The sequence below is a fragment of the Sinocyclocheilus grahami genome, unplaced genomic scaffold, assembly GCF_001515645.1.
Source record: "Sinocyclocheilus grahami isolate Dianchi unplaced genomic scaffold, SAMN03320097.WGS_v1.1 scaffold50.1, whole genome shotgun sequence".
NCBI lineage: Eukaryota > Metazoa > Chordata > Actinopteri > Cypriniformes > Cyprinidae > Sinocyclocheilus > Sinocyclocheilus grahami.
This window is the reverse complement of record NW_015505229.1, coordinates 331,946-353,052: the sequence shown is the minus strand read 5'-3', so window position 1 is coordinate 353,052 and position 21,107 is coordinate 331,946.

Here is a 21,107-nt window from a genome sequence, read left to right as displayed (position 1 = left end):
ATGAGACATGACCAACGGGCCCCTTATGTAACAGTCTGAGGTGGAAAAACTATATTTTTTCTTTTCCATCTCGACTGTAGTGAGGAAATACAGCACATCCCAACAGGAAACAGTGAGGAACACAAATCAAAAAACAAACGTTTATTATTCCAAGGCTGAAATGAAAACAGCCAAACACATTCGTTTGTGACAGAAAATGAAAGTTCTGGCTAATAATTTCCTACGGATATGCTTGCAAACTCTGATTTCTATAATCTATTGCTATCATATGTTAATATCTTAGTTACTAATAACATTTATTTTAAATTTAATCAAGATTAATAGAAAGATGCAAGTTTTTTTTACACACACACACACACGTCTGGTCAGCTATCCTTGTGGGGACTCTCTATAGGCGTAATGGTTTTTCTTCTGTACAGACCGTATATTCTATTGCCCTACACCAACCCTACCCCTAAACCTACCCCTCACAGGAAACTTTCTGCATTTTTAGATTTTCAAAAAACTTAATTCTGTATGATTTATAAGCTTTTGTACCCGTGGGGACCACAATTTAGGTCCCCACCGTGACACGAGTCCCCATGAGTCTGTGTGTAGTCAGGTTTAAGTCCCCACAAGTCCCCACACACACACACACACACACACACGCAGCAATACAAAAACATATTGTAGCTAATAGAGAGCTATAGTTAGGTTCCAGAAGTAAAAATCCTATTCATTTTCTCCAGAGCAAAATGGATTTTGAATAACTTAAACCTTAAAGATAGACTTACCATGAGCTATGAGGTTGTTAACTGATGGCATTTGTTTTTGTTGAAACCATCAGTCCGCATTATTTCAACTTAGCTTTTAAATAATCATATTTAACAGTGGAATTCCAGGTAAAATACTACATGTCTACAAATCAGAGAATCAAAACAAGCAAAAAGCCAAACAGAAACCCTTTAGCACCTGACATAATAGCCTCCCTACACTCTCAAACTACTTAATTGTATATGCATATTTTGCAAAAAAAAATGTAAAATATATTGTTTGTGTTTGTTTGTGTTTTAAATCTGAATTGTCATTTGAAATGCTTCATGGGATTGGGCTCTTTCCATCATTAAATCTGTTAACTACACCGTTTTGTACCAGTCTTTTGCCTTATTTTTTTACACGCAGCAATACAAAAACATATTGTAGCTAATAGAGAGCTATAGTTAGGTTCCAGAAGTAAAAATCCTATTCATTTTCTCCAGAGCAAAATGGATTTTGAATAACTTAAACCTTAAAGATAGACTTACCATGAGCTATGAGGTTGTTAACTGATGGCATTTGTTTTTGTTGAAACCATCAGTCCGCATTATTTCAACTTAGCTTTTAAATAATCATATTTAACAGTGGAATTCCAGGTAAAATACTACATGTCTACAAATCAGAGAATCAAAACAAGCAAAAAGCCAAACAGAAACCCTTTAGCACCTGACATAATAGCCTCCCTACACTCTCAAACTACTTAATTGTATATGCATATTTTGCAAAAAAAAAAGTAAAATATATTGTTTGTGTTTGTTTGTGTTTTAAATCTGAATTGTCATTTGAAATGCTTCATGGGATTGGGCTCTTTCCATCATTAAATCTGTTAACTACACCGTTTTGTACCAGTCTTTTGCCTTATTTTTTAAAAAACATTTTTGCTTCAAATCCAACTTTGTAATGTTGGTTTGTGGATATTTTAAAATCCCTATGGGAACAATAAATGAGAAAAATACTTTTGGCCACTGAAAAAGTGGATGAGCACTGCTGCACTATTTAGCATATGTGTTTTGCATATGGGTCATACCTGGATGGAGCCACTCCCACCAAGTTGGGCCCCAGCCCCCTAAAGAGTGAGCGAGGTCCTTCTTTCTCCAGTATTAACCTGAGAAAGAGAGAGAAAGTTAAAACCGAATATGTAAAAGGAGAAGAATCCACTGCAGTGCAAATGTGAAAGCGTAGTGGATGCTAGCACCCCTTTCAGTATGGCAATAGGTGCAAGATTTAACAATGTGACATGTTGTTACCATGACAGTCATCATTTGCTTCCCTATTTTCAATAAGTTATCCAGACCAACTGAGGGGTTTGAGACAAAGCAGGCAATTGAGAGAAACAATGCCTAGCTGTACCTTAATCAATGCTGTCTGCTGAGTGTAACTGCACACATGACTGTTTAAATTATACAAACAGCAGACATTTTTAAAAATATACCTCTGAAAATGTAATTTAGACAAACCTACAAAGGTTACACATCTGGAGGGAGGAGTTGTGTTGACCAGTAGGGCTGGGTTTTGACAAATTTCACAATTCAATTAGAGTCTCATTCACAAGCTTGCGATTCGATTCAATATTGATTATTTTGGATATATATCAGGTACAGTACATGACAAATTTTCTCAAGGAAAAAAAAATCTTTCAACTAATGCTGTAAAATATACATGAGAGTCAGTTGGTACTACATTACTATAATATTGAAGGTTAAAATTAATGAAGTTTTTACAATAATAAAGTTAGTTACATAATAATATTTCTAATTCAATTCATTTTTTTTTTAAATATAAACATTTAAATGGTGGCTGTCATAAAAACTTGATGGATTTATTTAAACAAATTAAACACTGAAGACCAGTAAAAAATATAATATGTTATATGGGGCATATATTAAGCAAAATTTAAAAGTTAAATGTGACGTTACGTGTATTGTTTACAAGCCGTTAATACTGAAGTCTTTGCTCGGCTGAAACACTGATTGAGAGATTACATGAGACAGGATACGGATTGTAAAGTTGTACTCTTTCTCTTAACTTACCTTTGTATGTTTAGTCATGTTTATTTTGTGCTGAAACTGGTATTAATGTGGAGGAGATGATCAGTTGACGTGCGCCTCACGCTGCCGCATCTGTTGAACTGAGGCGCTACAGCGATCACTCCACATTAAACAGTGCCAAAACGACATTTATTGTTTAAATACTGCAATACAATGGACAGAATTTGAAAAAGAGAGAATCGATTAATATCGATATCAATATTTTTTTTACCCAGCCTTACTGACCAGTATTATACAAACTAGGTGAAAGTTAGTTTTGCCTTCTTTGCCTTCAGAAATGGACATGTTCAGATTACTCTAGAATTCCTCTTTCAGAAGTTTGTTACAAAAAAAAACAAAAAAAACACTGCATCTGTAACTGATTTTCTCCTGACCTACTTGTCAAACTTTTTCCCTCTGATTCTGGAGTAATACAATAGGCATGAATAACACTGCTTGCCGGAGGCCAAAAAAAGTCATTCCAATTCTGGAGAAGACAGCAAGGCTACACCCAGAAACCATAGCATTGCAACATTTTGCCAGACTAGCAAAATACTACCAAATGTGGCTTGCAGAGCACTCTCACAGCTAGACTAGTCTCAAAGGGCCAAAACATAGAAAGAAACCAAATGCAGAACATAAAATGTTTGAATTTAGTATATGACACCCTTATCTATTCAATTCATGACCACAGGTTAATGTGAATGATTGTAAAAAGCCTTTTTTTAGCAACATGATTTTATACAAGAAATACATTTTTATATTATTCATTAAACCCTATTATTCAGTATAACAAGTTATACACAAATTATTAGGTTTATAACTTGCAAGTTTCTATAATGTAACTCCATGGCAGCTCTTTATTCATAAATACTTTTGCTAGTAAAAAGATTCTAGGAAACTCAAAAAGAAAACCATGTCTATGTAAAACTCTCACCTATTCCAACTGTTTAGGTTTAAAGGCATAAAAACACATTCAAATGATGAATTAATATATGGGATAGTGATGACTGGGCAAGTGACAGTGTTATCAACTGGCTCAAAACATTGTTATTGTTGATCTAACAGCCAAAAGAGTTATAAAAGCATTTTGACTGCCCTTCATGGTAGGCCAGCAACCATTTTAGCAGAACAGAGTAGGGCTGGGTAAAAAAAATATCAATATCTCGATATTAATCGATTCTCATTTTTACAGAACGATATCGATTCTTAAATCCCAAGAATCGATTAGTCTAGCCTGTTTTCAGTTAATGGACGGAATATTGAAGGGCACCTCCCATCCAATATATTGCAATAAGCATTGTGCTTTGGTACTTATGAAACAAAGTCTCAGATTTCAAATTCTGTCCATTGTATTGCAGTATTCAAACAATAAATGCCGTTTTGGAGCTGTTTAATGTGGAGTGACAGATCGCTGTAGTGCCTCAGATCAACAGACGCGGCAGCGCGAGGCACACATGAACTGATCATCTCCTCCACATTAATACCCGTTTCAGCACAAAATAAACATGACTAAACATCCGAAGGTAAGTTAAAAGAAAGAGTACCACTTTACAAGCTGTATCCTGTCTCAAGTAATCGCTCAATCTGTTTTTCAGCGGCGCAAAGACGTCAATATAACGGCTTATAAACAATGTCACATTTACCTCAGAAAAACAATGATATGTCAGCATGAAACAGAGGTTCTGATTATCTTTGTGATGAATTAAAAAAAAATAATGTGCACAAATAAAATTTATAATAAACACTGCACTATTCACTAAAAAATAAATTGTCAATTTTGATTTCATGTTGACTTTAGGAATGCACTGGCTTTCAAATTCTTACAGCCACATAACTTTCAAAATGTTCACATGATGGCCAAGAACAGATACTAGTATGAGCACTACTATGAGCCTAAACTACTTTGTCCAAAAAAAATTTTTTTTTTTAAACTGTTTGTATACTACAAGTAAATTTATAATGTGCAGTAAAAAAGTCTGAAATATAATATGAAAAAAAACAGTGTTTGAATTGGTGATGGAGCGTTACATTTTTGTCATATTCTATCACTATTTATCATCCGATAATGGATAATAAATTGCCAATATCAACTGATTACATAAAAATATGGTATCCAATTACAGCACCTTACATACGCATGTATAAAAAATATGAAATATTACTTGTAATTTTTAACAGCAGTCAATGTTATTTGTCAACTACCAATTAAAAAAAATAATAATAATTATCTATATCTATCTATATCATTGCACTGACAAGGGAATCTCATTTCCAATGCTGAGTGATTATCTATATCACACAACAATTGATTGGTTTATCACATAGTTCTTTCCTCAGTTAATGGACGGAATATTGAAGGGCACCTCCCATCCAATATATTGCAATAAGCATTGTGCTTTGGTACTTATGAAACAAAGTCTCAGATTTCAAATTCTGTCCATTGTATTGCAGTATTCAAACAATAAATGCCGTTTTGGAGCGGTTTAATGTGGAGTGACAGATCGCTGTAGTGCCTCAGATCAACAGACGCGGCAGCGCGAGGCGCACACGAACTGATCATCTCCTTCACATTAATACCCGTTTCAGCACAAAATAAACATGACTAAACATCCGAAGGTAAGTTAAAAGAAAGAGTACCACTTTACAAGCTGTATCCTGTCTCAAGTAATCGCTCAATCTGTTTTTCAGCGGCGCAAAGACGTCAATATAACGGCTTATAAACAATGTCACATTTACCTCAGAAAAACATATTTGGTAACCATAAACTCATTAGTCAGATAGAAAAATAAACTGTAGAGAGGGGCAATTAGCTAAATATATACACCATATAACATATTCATTATACATTTTACTGTTCTTCGATGTTTAATTTATGTTTGAATAAATCCATCAAGTTTTTATGACAGCCACCATTATTTTTATATTTAAAAAAAAACTAATTGAAGTAGAAATATTATTATGTAATTGTAACTTTATTATTTTAAAAACTTCATTAAGTGTAATTTTAACAAATCAGTCAATTTTAACCTTCAGTATTATAGTACCAACTGACTCATGTATATTTTACAGAATTAGTGGAGAGATTTTTTTTACTTAAGAAAATTTGGCATGTGCTGTACCTGATATATATCCAAAATAATCGATATTGAATCGAATCGGTAATCGAATCAAAAGCTTGTGAATGATATTGATAATGATATTCAAGGCATTAATGTTTGCCTACAAAACCACCACTGGCTCTGCACCCATTTACCTAAATTAATTTCTTCTGAGTTATGTGCCCTCTAGAAGCTTGCGTTCTGCAAGTGAATGGCGTATTATTGTGCCATCTCAAAGAGGCACAAAATCACTTTCACTGACTTTTTCATTAACTGTTCCCTCCTGGTGGAATGACCTGCCCAACTCAATCAGAGAAGCTGAGTCCTTAGCCATCTTCAAGAAACGACTAAAAACACCTTTATTTGACCCTCTAAGCACTTTCTATTCTATTTTAATTCTACTTTATCAACCCATTTTTTTATATATATATATATATACACTGTGTATATATATATATATATATACATACACTGTGTATATATATATATATATTTATATATATATATATATACTGTATATATATATACATACACACACACACATTTTACTATGTGTACTGCGTTAGGCTAACCGAGACTTGTTATTTGCACTTACATATTGTTGCTCTTTTGTTAGTTTTGACTGCTTTTATTGTCCTCATTTGTAAGTCGCTTTGGATAAAAGCGTCTGCTAAATGACTAAATGTAATGTAAATGTAAATGAATGAGAATCGAATCATGACATTTGTGTCAAAACCCAGCCCTAGAACATAGGAAGATGCAGGTATTCTGCTGGCATTCGAATCATTATCCATCTTTCTCTCATTGTTCTAACACTCTTGTCTCTGTGGTCACTACAGGTGGTTGTAATTTACAGTCAGCAAGAGAGACCCAAAGAGAGACTGAGCAGAGAACAGTTTTGATTGCAAGTTCAAAGACTAGAATACTGTTGATCATAAAGATCCTTTAAACAAGAGATTTCTAGTGTTTATGGTACCAACAAGTATTATATTTTATAGAAATATGTTGCAATGTTTTTTACCAGTTTTCACATGTTGTTTATGAAACATCACAACACTGGTTTATATGCCCTGGAGCATGATAAACCAGATTTTGCGAGGTTGGGTTTTAAAGTACTCACTTGAGACAGTGCAGAGGCCCCGGTGGGGACATGCGGGCCACACTGGCCCCATTCACAGTGCTGAGCTGAACCTCAGAGATGTAAAGAGTCACTGAAGAAGACTGCAGCCTCGTCTTCACCACCTCCAAAGGACATGTCAGTATTGCACCTACAGTGCCACCACAGCTAGAAACAGAGAGTAAATATTACTATCCTCTTTATTTACACAATATAAATTGTAATGAAGTACCAGTTAATTTAAAATAAAACTGCAATACATTTTTCTAGATTTGTTGAATAGAAAGTTTAAAAGAACAGCAATTATTTGAAATAAAAATCTAACATTGTTAATGTTTTTTTTTGTCATGTTTGATCAGTTTTATGTGTCCTTGCTAAATAAAAGCATTAATTTCATCCTAAAAAAAAAAAATCTTGCTGACCCCAAACTTTTAAATATTTTAAAACACAAAAACATACATTCTGGAGAGATGATGCAAATTAATAATTGAATTGATTCATTAAATATCATAACCATTTAATGGATTTTGCTTTTGTCAAGGATCAAAAAGAATAAAAAATAAGCTGCTGACATAAATGTGTTGCATTTTAGATGCCAGAGCATTTTTCCTTCAGCTGACATCCACAGTGATTAGACTTGTGAATGCAGCCTTGACTAACATCTGCATATGGGTTAAGTTTAACATGTATTTGCATGTATGCATGTACACAGCAGGGGGGCTGGAAGCAGAAAATAGTGGGCCCAGCATGCAACAAGTCAAAGGTTATGCCTGGACAAGACCCACAATCACTTACAAGAGGACAAACTTACCTGAAATAGTGAATAAACCACAACAATTCGCCTAATCTTGATGGGTTTTCACTAATCAACTTTACAAATAAGATACCTACAATTATGCCACTAAATGTCAAAGGTCTGACAAGACACCTGTCAATCAAATTAATAGAAAGCTCCATAAACAGATTCCCTGCTTGTATTATGTGCGCATAAAGTTGAGAAAAACAGAACTGAATGCTGATATCAGTAAACCTGCTAACTAGGGCTGCACGATAAATCGAAATGGAATCGAGATCACGATTCGACAGAAGCTGCGATTGTTGTCATGCGTATCTTTCAGTGAAGCACGGTTCTGTGATCAGCAGTAAATCTCCATCCAAAGGCCAGAGGGCGCTCTTGCGCTGAAGCTCCAAATACGCCTCGCAGAAGAAACCCAGAAAATGCCTATCGCTGCAGCTGAATAAACAGAAGATTCAACTGCTTTCATTGATTCAACGTGTCTAATAAACACACGACTACGGCAATATACGGTTTATCTGAGTTCTTATTATTATAATTTTCATTAAAATAAAGTATATTTATAATGCAATGCCTTTATCACTGCTTAAATACTATGAAATATATTGCGTGCCTTATTCTGTGTAAGAAGCCACATCATCTCACAGAAGGATTTATTTCAAACACTCGACTGATGTTATGAAGTGAGTTTGGAGTAAAAATGTTATTAAATGTGGTATTTTCACATGCTTTCAGATGGAGCAGCATTTACTTCACAGAGCTGTAGTTCACTGAGAAGCTATGCAAACAGCTGTCATTAGCTGTCAAACGATTTCTTAGATTTCAGAATCGCGCAATGAAATCGTCTGCAATTTTTTTGCATAACTTGTCAGTGAATATATATATATATATATATATTATTTTATAATAAAAAAATGATGAGATGAAAAAGAATGTAAAAACGGATCAGCATGTAAACATGATGTCACCTGACAGGTTGCATTTCACCCATCATACTACAATGCTTCAACAATGCTACATTGAGTCGTTTCTAACCTTTTGTTACTTGACCAGACCCAAATAAAGATACGAGATGGCTGTAACATTACCATAATGCACATCTCGTGTTTCCCCACATAGATAAGGAGAGTCCTGTCCAGATCTCATGATGCTTAGGGTTGGTCTAGTGCGAGCTGTCTTCTAATAGAGTGCACGTTTTTCAGCTCATATGACTGAGTGAAGTCCTGGGTGAAGCCTTTTGCTATTCAGCATCTGATCAACTACACTAATCTGTCATTCTGTGGCTCACATGACAGACAGCAGCAGACATTAAAGCTGGGCCAAACAGATAAGGTCAATCAAAGCCTGTACATATTGCCGTGATTGTATGTGCTTATGTTAAGAAATACTTAAAAAAATACTTTTTAATTTGAAAATGTTAATACTGTGGACATTAGATTTTATGTGCAGAAAGTTCTATATGTTCTCTTGACGTTAAAGCCTCTTTTTAGTAATCATATTCATTTTATTTTATTATGTTATTGGATTTTTTTCAGAAAAAATATTTAGCAATTGAATCCAGTTTTGATGCAGCGCATGGCTACAAGGCATTATTGGATAAATGAGTGTTCAAGGTTGTTTGATGACTATGGGATGTCACGTTTTTGGTGTTTTGTGTTTGTTTGCCAGATTTAGACTTTGACAGCATGATGATAACCAGAATGTCAGGACAGCACACAAAGTGAAGCACAGGTCAGAGTAAAATCAAGTTCAAATATGCACGGTCCACCAGCATGCAGGTTAGTCTTCCAAAGTTTCCAGATCTTTCCCTGGTTAAATTTTAGCCAAAGTGAAATGTTGACATCTGAAATGAGTGGGGCTGAACCCTGGATGATAGTTGCTATCGTTTGATTAAGGCTTATCTACTCATTTTACCATACAATAAGATACAACTTAGACTTGAGGAAACAAGAGTATTTATAGGGCCATAATTATTGTAACAATCAGTAATGCCAAGATGGTAATACATACTCACCACCAGATGTTATAGAATAACGCTGATCTGAAGTGGATTAAAAACTAATATTTTGTAAGTAATTATTTTATGAGATACTCAGATATTTATTTATTTACATTGTTGGCCTATAAGCTGCTCATCTTTGATGAGATGTGGCGACATCTGCTGGAGATAGCGCAACTTGAGATGTGTAGTAAGAAAACCTGCTAAAGAGGATTGAAGGATTGAAGCATGAGCAGGGGAATTTTGGCATAGAATGCTTGTCTGCTCTCTAGTGGCCGTACACACAAACGCACACAAATTAATTTGTTGTGAGAACGTCCCCATAGACTTTTACTGTTGAGAAAATAAGCTAATAATTCATATTATTTATTTATGTATTTATAATTTGTTTTTACTGTATGCGTTTGCTTTATGATATTCTGCCAAGGGACCATGGCTGAAAACTAGCTATTGGCTAAATTCGGTACAATGCATGAAATGGAAACTTTTATTTAAAAATTGTACATGTTCCCTTTTCAAAATAAATAAAAAATGAAAACAAATGAACAAATAAATAAATACATTAAAAATGCACGCTAATCCATAAACAAACTTTTAATTTATATAATTTTAAAATCGTTTTTAGACTAGTAATGAAGACTATTCCACTGTATTTTGAAAATAATAATAATAATAATAATAATAATAATAATACAAGTTATTATTACTATTATTATTATTACTACATGCAATATAATAATATAACAATAATTATTTAACAGTTATATTCATAATTCCTCTGGGAGCATCCCTACACTGTTTGCTAAACAAGTCAGTTCAAGTCACCTTTATTTATATAATGCTTTATACAATATAGATTGTGTCAAAGCAGCTTTGCGGTGTTAAATAGGGAAACAGTGTGTCAATAATGCAAACAAAATTCACTTCTGCTGTAAAGCTCTAAAAAGAGGACAATAGTAAACAGTCAATATTTCAGTTAAAGTCAGTTCAGCTCATTTCAGTTCTCTTCCAATAGTGTCTGTGCAATCAAGTTGACAATAGTGCCAAAAATGAAGCGTCCGCAACTAAGCAAGCTATAAGGCAACCGTGGCGAGGAACCAAAACATAATAATCATAATATAGGCTATTGTGTCCTCATAAATTGTGTTTTTTTCTCTAAAATGTAATGATAATATTCCACACCGTTTTCACCAGTTCCTTTTTCTCTTATTTTTCAGTAACATTTCTTCATATTTCATGTTTGCAGTGGGCCTGAAGCTGTGCATATGATCTAATTTCCTTTGCAATGAGCTCATTACAGCTCTGGATTTCCACAGGATTTTTTTTAGCAAGCGCTGCACATTCCGAACTTCCTTTTCCTCACTGGGATAGAGATGGTTAAGCTGTGTTAGTCTTAAAGAGCTCATGAAATTAAATGGGGAGTTTTGCGGCTTATTGTCCATGTCTGTTATCTTTGCAATCTATATGCTATTAGTGCCTTAATGACAGAACTGGCTTTTTTTGCAGATAAACTATAGATTTAAAACGGACTTATCTTGCACTACGCAGACTTTTGTCCAATCTAATGCTCTCAATAATGCAAATTGCAATCGACTAGTAAATAGCAAATCATGATTCATGGCTGTGAAGTACCAAAAGCCAACTGGCTATTTCCAAAAGGGGATGATCTCTTTAAAAGTGGTTTTTGATGAGTCCTTAACTTCTTAAACTTTGTTGTCATGTGATAAGCACTTTTATAGATCAGAGTATTATTGATTTATATAAAGTGTGAGAAAGAGAAGCGTAAAATAGCCTAATTGACTAGTTGTCAGAGAAATTGAGTTGTAGATAAACTATGCTTTTAATATGTGATATGCTTTTTTAGTATTATTAATTGCTGTGTAAAGTCATTTTTAAATTATAATTTTTTAATTATTTGAAATGATAACTTTCATGCAATTTTCTTGTTGTAATATCCTCTCTGACCACGAGATGTCGATTGACTAGTTGTCAGAGAAATTGAGTTGTAGATAAACTATGCTTTTAATATGTGATATGCTTTTGTAGTATTATTAATTGCTGTGTAAAGTCATTTTTAAATTATAATTTTTTAATTATTTGAAATGATAACTTTCATGCAATTTTCGTGTTGTAATATCCTCTCTGACCACGAGATGTCACCATTTGATCGCCAATTTTAAGTAATTTGCTTCTGTTGGGCAAATATTTCTTGAGATACTAGGGATCTTTACTCTTGGTACAAAAAAAACTTAATCAAAGATTGACTGTGAAGGTCAACTGGGATGACAGTAGGTTTACAGTCTGATGCTTTGTGCTCATGAAATACAATAATCAAGTCTGGACAATATAATATTTTTAACAGACCTTGTGTTTTTGCAGTTTGATCATCTAAAAAAAATTGTGAATATATGAGAGCTATTCTGCATCTTCTTTTCTTCCTTTTTTGCCTGTATCCCTCGTCCCATTCTTTCTTATCATCCACCCCTCCCTCGTTTTCTCTTTCTCCGTCCTCTGTAAATTGGGTCAGACTGGGTCTGATAGTGAGTGTCTTAGTAGGAAGCACCCTACTCCCAACTCCTGCCTCTGCTGCAGAGAGTGTCATAACCGCAGGAGAGAGGGATTTCTAAAGGAGGAGGAGAGGAGAGGAGAGTCCACACTCCCACCTCTTTGCTATTCTCACCATTCTGTAACACATCTTTATCGAGGCGAGCATTCTGGTTGATGTACTGCCTGCTAGCCGCCTTTTGTGTCTTTTTAAGTAAAAGATGTCCCCTATGCTAAGTCTTTGCTATTCTCACCATTCTGTAACACATCTTTATCGAGGCGAGCATTCTGGTAGATGTACTGCCTGCTAGCCGCCTTTTGTGTCTTTTTAAGTAAAAGATGTCCCCTATGCTAAGTAATGCATTTTATTTTAGTGCTTTTTCTGTAGTTGTTTAGATATATGCTCTGATAATATTCAAATAATAAACATTTTAAAATATGTTTTACATACACACACATATGTAGACCTGGACCAAAAAAACAGTCATAAGGGTACATTTTTTGAAATTGAGATTTATACATCATCTGAAAGCCGAATAAATAAGCTTTCCATTGATGTATGGTTTGTTAGGACAATATTTGGATGAGATACAACTATTTGAAAATCTGGAGTCTGAGGGTGCAAAAAAATCGAAATATTGAGAAAATAGCCTTTAAAGTTGTCCAAATTAAGTCCTTAGCAACGCATATTACAAATACAAAATTCAAGTTTTTATATATTTATAGTAGGACATTTACAAAATATCTTCATGGAACATGATCTTTACTTAATATCCTAATGATTTTGGCATAAAAGAGAAATCAATAATTTGGACCCATACCAATGTATAGTTGGCTATTGCTACAAATATACCCGTGCGACTTATGGCTGGTTTTGTGGTCCAGGGACACATATATGGATAAAACAAACAATATTTTAAAGTTTAAAGATTCAATAAAATGAAATGAAATGAGAGTTTTGTGTTTGAAAACAGACCAACAATTTTGATTACTCATCCTGCACTTTATTTTTGTCCAATCAAATGCTCCGCAGAATGAGATCCCTCCCCCTGAAACTTGATAGTAAATGATGACTTAATGGCTGTTATGTGACTTTTGGCTATTTAAGAAAAAAGGGATAAACCCATCGATATACCCTGCCTAAAATTTCTGTTTCCGTCAGAGATATGCCAATATAGGAATGAATGAATGAATGCATGCATGAATGAATAAATACCACTTGTCAAGAGTCCAAAAATAATCCTCCAAAAATCCAAAACAAGTTTTTCTGAAATGCATTTTATGCAGTTTCTTCATTCAGGAATCAAAGTCTGTCAGAAGCTCTTTATAAATGCGCTTGATTGTATTTTATGAGTCCACAGGGTGTGATATATGCTGTGTAATGGTGACCTGCGTGAGGTGAAGTATAAACTTCCCCTCTTTGTCAAATTGTTCCTGACCCCAGTGAACAGCGCACTGCTTTAGCTGGCTTTTTTCTAATAGGATGATGATATTTCTTTCTCGTTGGTGCCATGCAGAATGTGTGTTTGCACGTGTGCGTGAGTGTGCATGTGCAAGTCTTGTGTAAGTGCTGTGCATGCAGACACGCTAGTGAAAAGGGCTCTTTTGGAAATTAAAATCAGAATTTTACATGAGGATGCTCGAGGATCACAGCAGCCCTTCTAAAGCCAAAACTCCTTTAATGTTTATATTACACTTTTTCCCTCTCAATTTCTTCGTGTATAATTGATAACATGCTGATACTCTCTTGATACATACTGCCAAACTTTGATCTGTTGTGGCTGCAACATCTTTGAGGCACAGGGTGTATTTCAGTTCACATACTTCTGCACACTGAAAGTATGCACTTAGCTAGCTGGTGATAAGAAAGGGTGTACTTTTAAATATGTAGTAAGCCAGTACATCAATGCTGGAATATTACTACCGCTGCTTGTACTACGTCCGAAAATGCGTGCTTGGTTTCAACAAACTGTTTTGTCACATTAGCATTAGCATCCAGCTGATTCCTTGAAAAGCCACAAAAAGTCATTTGGCACATTATTTAGAAGTAAAAATAAATCATCAAAATGTCATAACTTGCTCTGACTCTGAAACGAATCCACCTTTCAGCTGGCATATCCTCATTTTTCACTTGTTGTCACCAGATGCCTGTCAAAAAGACTCTTGTCACCAGATGCCTGACAAAAGAGATTTCATGACCCAATCAATACTTGATTTTAAACTTAAAATCATAGTACAATGAAAATAGCATGTCAAATAACTTGTACTATGTCCTAAAATGTGTGCCATGTTTCAACACAATTGTTTGGTAACAGACTGTTTGCATTTAGCATAGGCAGCTAGCTCATTCCTTGAAAGGCCACAAGAAATCAGAACTCACCCTACCAACTTACCACACATTCTTGGTCTTATTGTGAACAATTTTATTACATTATTCAGACTAACAAAATGTAATAACTTGCTCCAACTCTGAAAGAAATTTACTTTTTCAGTTGATGCCACCAAGTCATCTTATTTTTCACATTTACATTTCACCTGATTTTACACACACACGCACACACACACACATGCACGCACGCACGCACACACGCACACACACACACACACACACAGGCTTGTTTTTGTGAATTGTGGGGGCATTCAATAGGCGTAATGGTATTTTCTAGTGCCCTACACCAACCCTACACCTAAACCTACCCCATACATGAAACTTTATGCATTTTTAGATAAAAAAAACTCATTCTGAATGATTTATAAGCCTTTTGAAACATGGGGAATGTCCTCAAAATGTCCTCATAAATCACCTTCTCGTTTGTAATACCTATGTCATACCCATGTCATTATACAAATTTGTGTCCTCATAAATCACAAAAACACGATGACTTAATGGCTGTTATGTGACTTTTGGCTATTTAAGAAAAAAGGGATAAACCCATCGATATACCCTGCCTAAAATTTCTGTTTCCGTCAGAGATATGCCAATATAGGAATGAATGAATGAATGCATGCATGAATGAATAAATACCACTTGTCAAGAGTCCAAAAATAATCCTCCAAAAATCCAAAACAAGTTTTTCTGAAATGCATTTTATGCAGTTTCTTCATTCAGGAATCAAAGTCTGTCAGAAGCTCTTTATAAATGCGCTTGATTGTATTTTATGAGTCCACAGGGTGTGATATATGCTGTGTAATGGTGACCTGCGTGAGGTGAAGTATAAACTTCCCCTCTTTGTCAAATTGTTCCTGACCCCAGTGAACAGCGCACTGCTTTAGCTGGCTTTTTTCTAATAGGATGATGATATTTCTTTCTCGTTGGTGCCATGCAGAATGTGTGTTTGCACGTGTGCGTGAGTGTGCATGTGCAAGTCTTGTGTAAGTGCTGTGCATGCAGACACGCTAGTGAAAAGGGCTCTTTTGGAAATTAAAATCAGAATTTTACATGAGGATGCTCGAGGATCACAGCAGCCCTTCTAAAGCCAAAACTCCTTTAATGTTTATATTACACTTTTTCCCTCTCAATTTCTTCGTGTATAATTGATAACATGCTGATACTCTCTTGATACATACTGCCAAACTTTGATCTGTTGTGGCTGCAACATCTTTGAGGCACAGGGTGTATTTCAGTTCACATACTTCTGCACACTGAAAGTATGCACTTAGCTAGCTGGTGATAAGAAAGGGTGTACTTTTAAATATGTAGTAAGCCAGTACATCAATGCTGGAATATTACTACCGCTGCTTGTACTACGTCCGAAAATGCGTGCTTGGTTTCAACAAACTGTTTTGTCACATTAGCATTAGCATCCAGCTGATTCCTTGAAAAGCCACAAAAAGTCATTTGGCACATTATTTAGAAGTAAAAATAAATCATCAAAATGTCATAACTTGCTCTGACTCTGAAACGAATCCACCTTTCAGCTGGCATATCCTCATTTTTCACTTGTTGTCACCAGATGCCTGTCAAAAGAGATTTCATGACCCAATCAATACTTGATTTTAAACTTAAAATCATAGTACAATGAAAATAGCATGTCAAATAACTTGTACTATGTCCTAAAATGTGTGCCATGTTTCAACACAATTGTTTGGTAACAGACTGTTTGCATTTAGCATAGGCAGCTAGCTCATTCCTTGAAAGGCCACAAGAAATCAGAACTCACCCTACCAACTTACCACACATTCTTGGTCTTATTGTGAACAATTTTATTACATTATTCAGACTAACAAAATGTAATAACTTGCTCCAACTCTGAAAGAAATTTACTTTTTCAGTTGATGCCACCAAGTCATCTTATTTTTCACATTTACATTTCACCTGATTTTACACACACACGCACACACACACACATGCACGCACGCACGCACACACGCACACACACACACACACACACAGGCTTGTTTTTGTGAATTGTGGGGGCATTCAATAGGCGTAATGGTATTTTCTAGTGCCCTACACCAACCCTACACCTAAACCTACCCCATACATGAAACTTTATGCATTTTTAGATAAAAAAAACTAATTCTGAATGATTTATAAGCCTTTTGAAACATGGGGAATGTCCTCAAAATGTCCTCATAAATCACCTTCTCGTTTGTAATACCTATGTCATACCCATGTCATTATACAAATTTGTGTCCTCATAAATCACAAAAACACGCGCGTGCGCACACACACACACACACACACACACACACACACGTTTGTTTCTGTGAATCATGGGGACTTTCCATTGACTGCTATTACTTTTATACTGACCAAACAATATTTTCTATCCCCTAACCCAACCCTAGCCCTAAACTTACCCCTTACAGAAAATCTGTTTGCATTATTACACTTTCAGATAAACATAATTTACTATTTTTAATATTTATAGTAATATTTTCCCCACACTGTCAAAAATTTCAGGTTTTACTATCCTTGTGGGGACAATTGTTCCCCACAATGTGGCATAAACAAGTACACACACACAGTGCATACATTGAAGTACACACACAAGTATGCATACATGCATGATATTTGTGCTAATATTATCCACATTTAACCCTTGTGCTATTTTCGATGTGATTCTACAGATAAAATCATGTCCTACTCTACTTTTTTATACTGCCTTTGAAAGTACTAATTTATCGCATTTTAGCTAAATACATTTTAAAACAAATGTGATATTTTTGTGCAACTGAACAAGAAAAACTGCTTTTCTTCTGCAGTACAAGTGCTAACGATGGGAAATTTGACCTTGTATGTATACACTGCAAAACAGTATACCATCCGGTGGCTTTTGAAGGACTATAATTTCAGTGTACTATGATTTGGGACACTCTAATCCTCATTTTGCAGACTCTATGGAATTGCTAATTGAGATGCACCTGCAGACATTAACTGTTAAGCTAAAATGATTGCACATAATTGTGCACGTTCACATTTTGGCTGTGGACACTGCTTCTGTATCCATCTCTTGAAACCATAGCATACATGTCCTCTTTTTTAACATCCACTGCTTCTCTCAATCACACTGTGTCTTTTTTTTCTCTGCCCAAACACAAACACGAACGGGAACCTTGATCTCAGGCGGTAACACATACACACACACCCTCTCCATTGACATGAAAGCATCCCCTCAGCTCTTTTGATGCCGTGCATCTTGGCTGATGCATCGGCGAAATAAAATGTCTGCTCTCGAATCAATACGACTCAATTCAGAGGGCTGTCGGGCCTCTCGTGTGCACACACAGATGCACAAACGGATGGTGACCAAGCGAGGATTAGAAAGAAAAGCAGAAGGGAGGGAAAAATAAGAATAAACAGGAGAGATAAAAGCAGAAAGAATGTAAGAGAGAAAGAGAGAGGAAGAAATCCATATTTCCGTTTCATATTTTTGACTGTGTCCTTTTTTCACCCACCTGCCTCTGCCGGGCGGGTGGGGAAGACAAGAGTAATGAAAAATAAAATCGATGTTAGCTGGTAATAAGAGAGAAAGATGGAGCATAATGTAGTCTATAGACTACTGCTGTTTATTTATCTGGGTGTGGGGGAATGTGCTCCTCGTCGACTGAGCCGTGTGTTTTTTGCCAAATTCTACCTCTATGCAGCGGTACGAGGGTTGCGAACTGCCTGCCAGCTATTGTTCTGTCTCCAATGAAAACTTCATCCCCCACTGTTTCACTGGATCTGAATTAGCTGTCAGTCAGCGCCACTGTCCAACGTCTCGGTTACATATTCTTAAGGGGCTTCTTTTCTTTCGTGCTGGTTTGATGATTTTTGGTGGGCTGTTTGTAGGAATGCAAAAGATTCCTGTGCATATCATCCAAAGATTCTGACTGGTGTGTCATCAGTTTTGGTACTTAATGTTCACACATGAATAAATGTGTGATGTTTGAGTTCATCTTTTGATGCTTGAGTTAATTATATTGTGTGTTTGTGTTTTCTGAATGAGAACATGGTTAAACCTGTGAAAAATGAATGCGTTTTTGTGTAGAGTTTTGGAGAAAACACTGAGCAAATTGGAACGTGTGTGCAAACAGGTGAAATGTGTTACAGTTTTTGCCTATTGCTTACACACGTTTTGCTAAATGTTATTATGGATGAAACTGTGAAACGGCTTAGATTAGGATGGACTCTCTGCATAGTCAGGCCATGGTTTATGACATGGTCCACCAAAGTTGCTCTTATGTCATCCGAAATAATGGTCCTTGCGTGGCCTCTTCGACCACGTCCTCCTCTCTCTCTCTGTCTTCCTCTTCCTCTGCCTTTAGCTCTCCCTGCCTCCATGCTTGCAAAGTTCTCAAAATGGCTTAACTGAGACCTTTTTGTAGCTGGCTGATTGGTGTTCAGTTTTGTAAGTAAGTGTTTTCAGGTGTGTGTCAACGTCTTTTCAATTAACCAATGTGTGTTGTATTTTGAATAGATGTGTTTTCCCAATGGCACCCTGAGATTTCATTTTTGAACTAAGTGTCTTATGTATGAAATAGTGTGTAGTGTCTAGGAGCAAGTGTGTTGCAGAAAGGAGCAAGTGTGTTACAGAATTGCAACTAAAGTGCAAAGCAGCGCTTTTGTTTAAGGTATGGTTACACTGTGTTTAAGGTATAGTAACAAAAGCTTCAAGTTTTGTTACTTTGGTCTAAGCATGTGTCTATAGTGTTCAAGCAACAGGCAAAAACTGTAATAGTTTTGAGAAACGTGTCTTTGTTTCCAAAACTGAATGGTTTGGAAAATTGGGCCAAATGAATCAGTTATAGTGTGTTAGCAAACGAGAAAAACTGTATTATTACACATTTATAAAACACATTTCTTGAAACCATCACTCATTTTCCCAAAACCTTAAACACAAATTCAAATACTCAAACTAAATTCACGAAACCTCTGACTCTTCCATCAAAATCAAACAATCACTGCAAAACCATTTCACTTGCACTCAAAATCAAACGGTGCTCTCAGATCACACACACGAGTCAATAAAATAAACGCATTCATTAGACACTACAGAGGAAAATGGAGAACACAGCATCCAGAACATTACAGAAAAAAAGTATATTGCATTAAGTAAACAATTTTGTAATTCTGTAAAAAAAAGTTTAGTAATTGCAACTGAGTAAGGTGAATATATTGTATAGGCCTACTTGGATACTGCAAAAATACTGCAGTCCAACTGCAAAGGCCAAAATGGTAAAATCAAACTCTAAATGAATAGCTTGTTACAGTACACACAAATACTGTAAGTTGTGCAATTGTAAAATCAGGGTCAATGAGAGATTCATTCTGTCTCAGCATCATGTCTTTGTGCTTGAGTCCAGCCTGAGGACTTTGTCTACATCACAAGTAATGTTGTCTTTAGACAAAGAGAAAAAAAACATCTGGTCTGACAGATCCAGCCGTGATAACACTCTCTATACCTTACTCTTTCTCTCCTCATCCTCTGTCTCCTCATCCTCCACTACATGTACTCTTCCTCCTCTCCTCTTATTGTTTTCATCTTGTTCGTATCATCATTCAGTCACCTGTGCCACTTGTGCACTCTGAACTGGTTCATATTTTGTACAGTTGGTTTGATCACATCATTAGAAACATGTGTAAACGATGACAACTGTGCTTTAGTTGTGTTTAACTTTTGCCGCTTGTGTTTAGCATTTTGCAGCACAAATGCGTCACAGTGTGATACGTGTTTAAGTGAATGAAAATGTGTTTAGAGTTTTGCAAAAAGAGTGCATGAGATTTGCAAATAGAGCCTAACGTGTTTAAGGTTTAGCAGAAAGAGTACTTTATTCGACAAATTGGTTTAAGCTAGTGAGAATTTGGTTCAGCGATTGGGGTTTAGTGTTTTAGCAATTCAGAAAAACTGTAACATTTGTTGTGCTGCGGATATTTTTTTTTTCATGATTCTTTGGCCAGACTAGGACTTCTTGTGTTCACTGATTTTACCCAAGTGAAAAAAAATATGATGACATTCACAAAAACATTCACAACCATTGCAGAACCAAACATCTGTGTCACTGGACTTGGAGACAGACAGATAGATGATAGATAGATAGATAGATAGATAGATAGATAGATAGATAGATAGATAGATAGATAGATAGATAGATAGATAGATAGATAGATAGATAGATAGATAGATAAATATCCCATGGTACTTGAACTATGATATACTTCAAAGAATACCATGATATAACCATATGATTATGGGCACTATTTATTCATTTATTTAGTTTTTTTATTTTGTTTTTGTAAAAT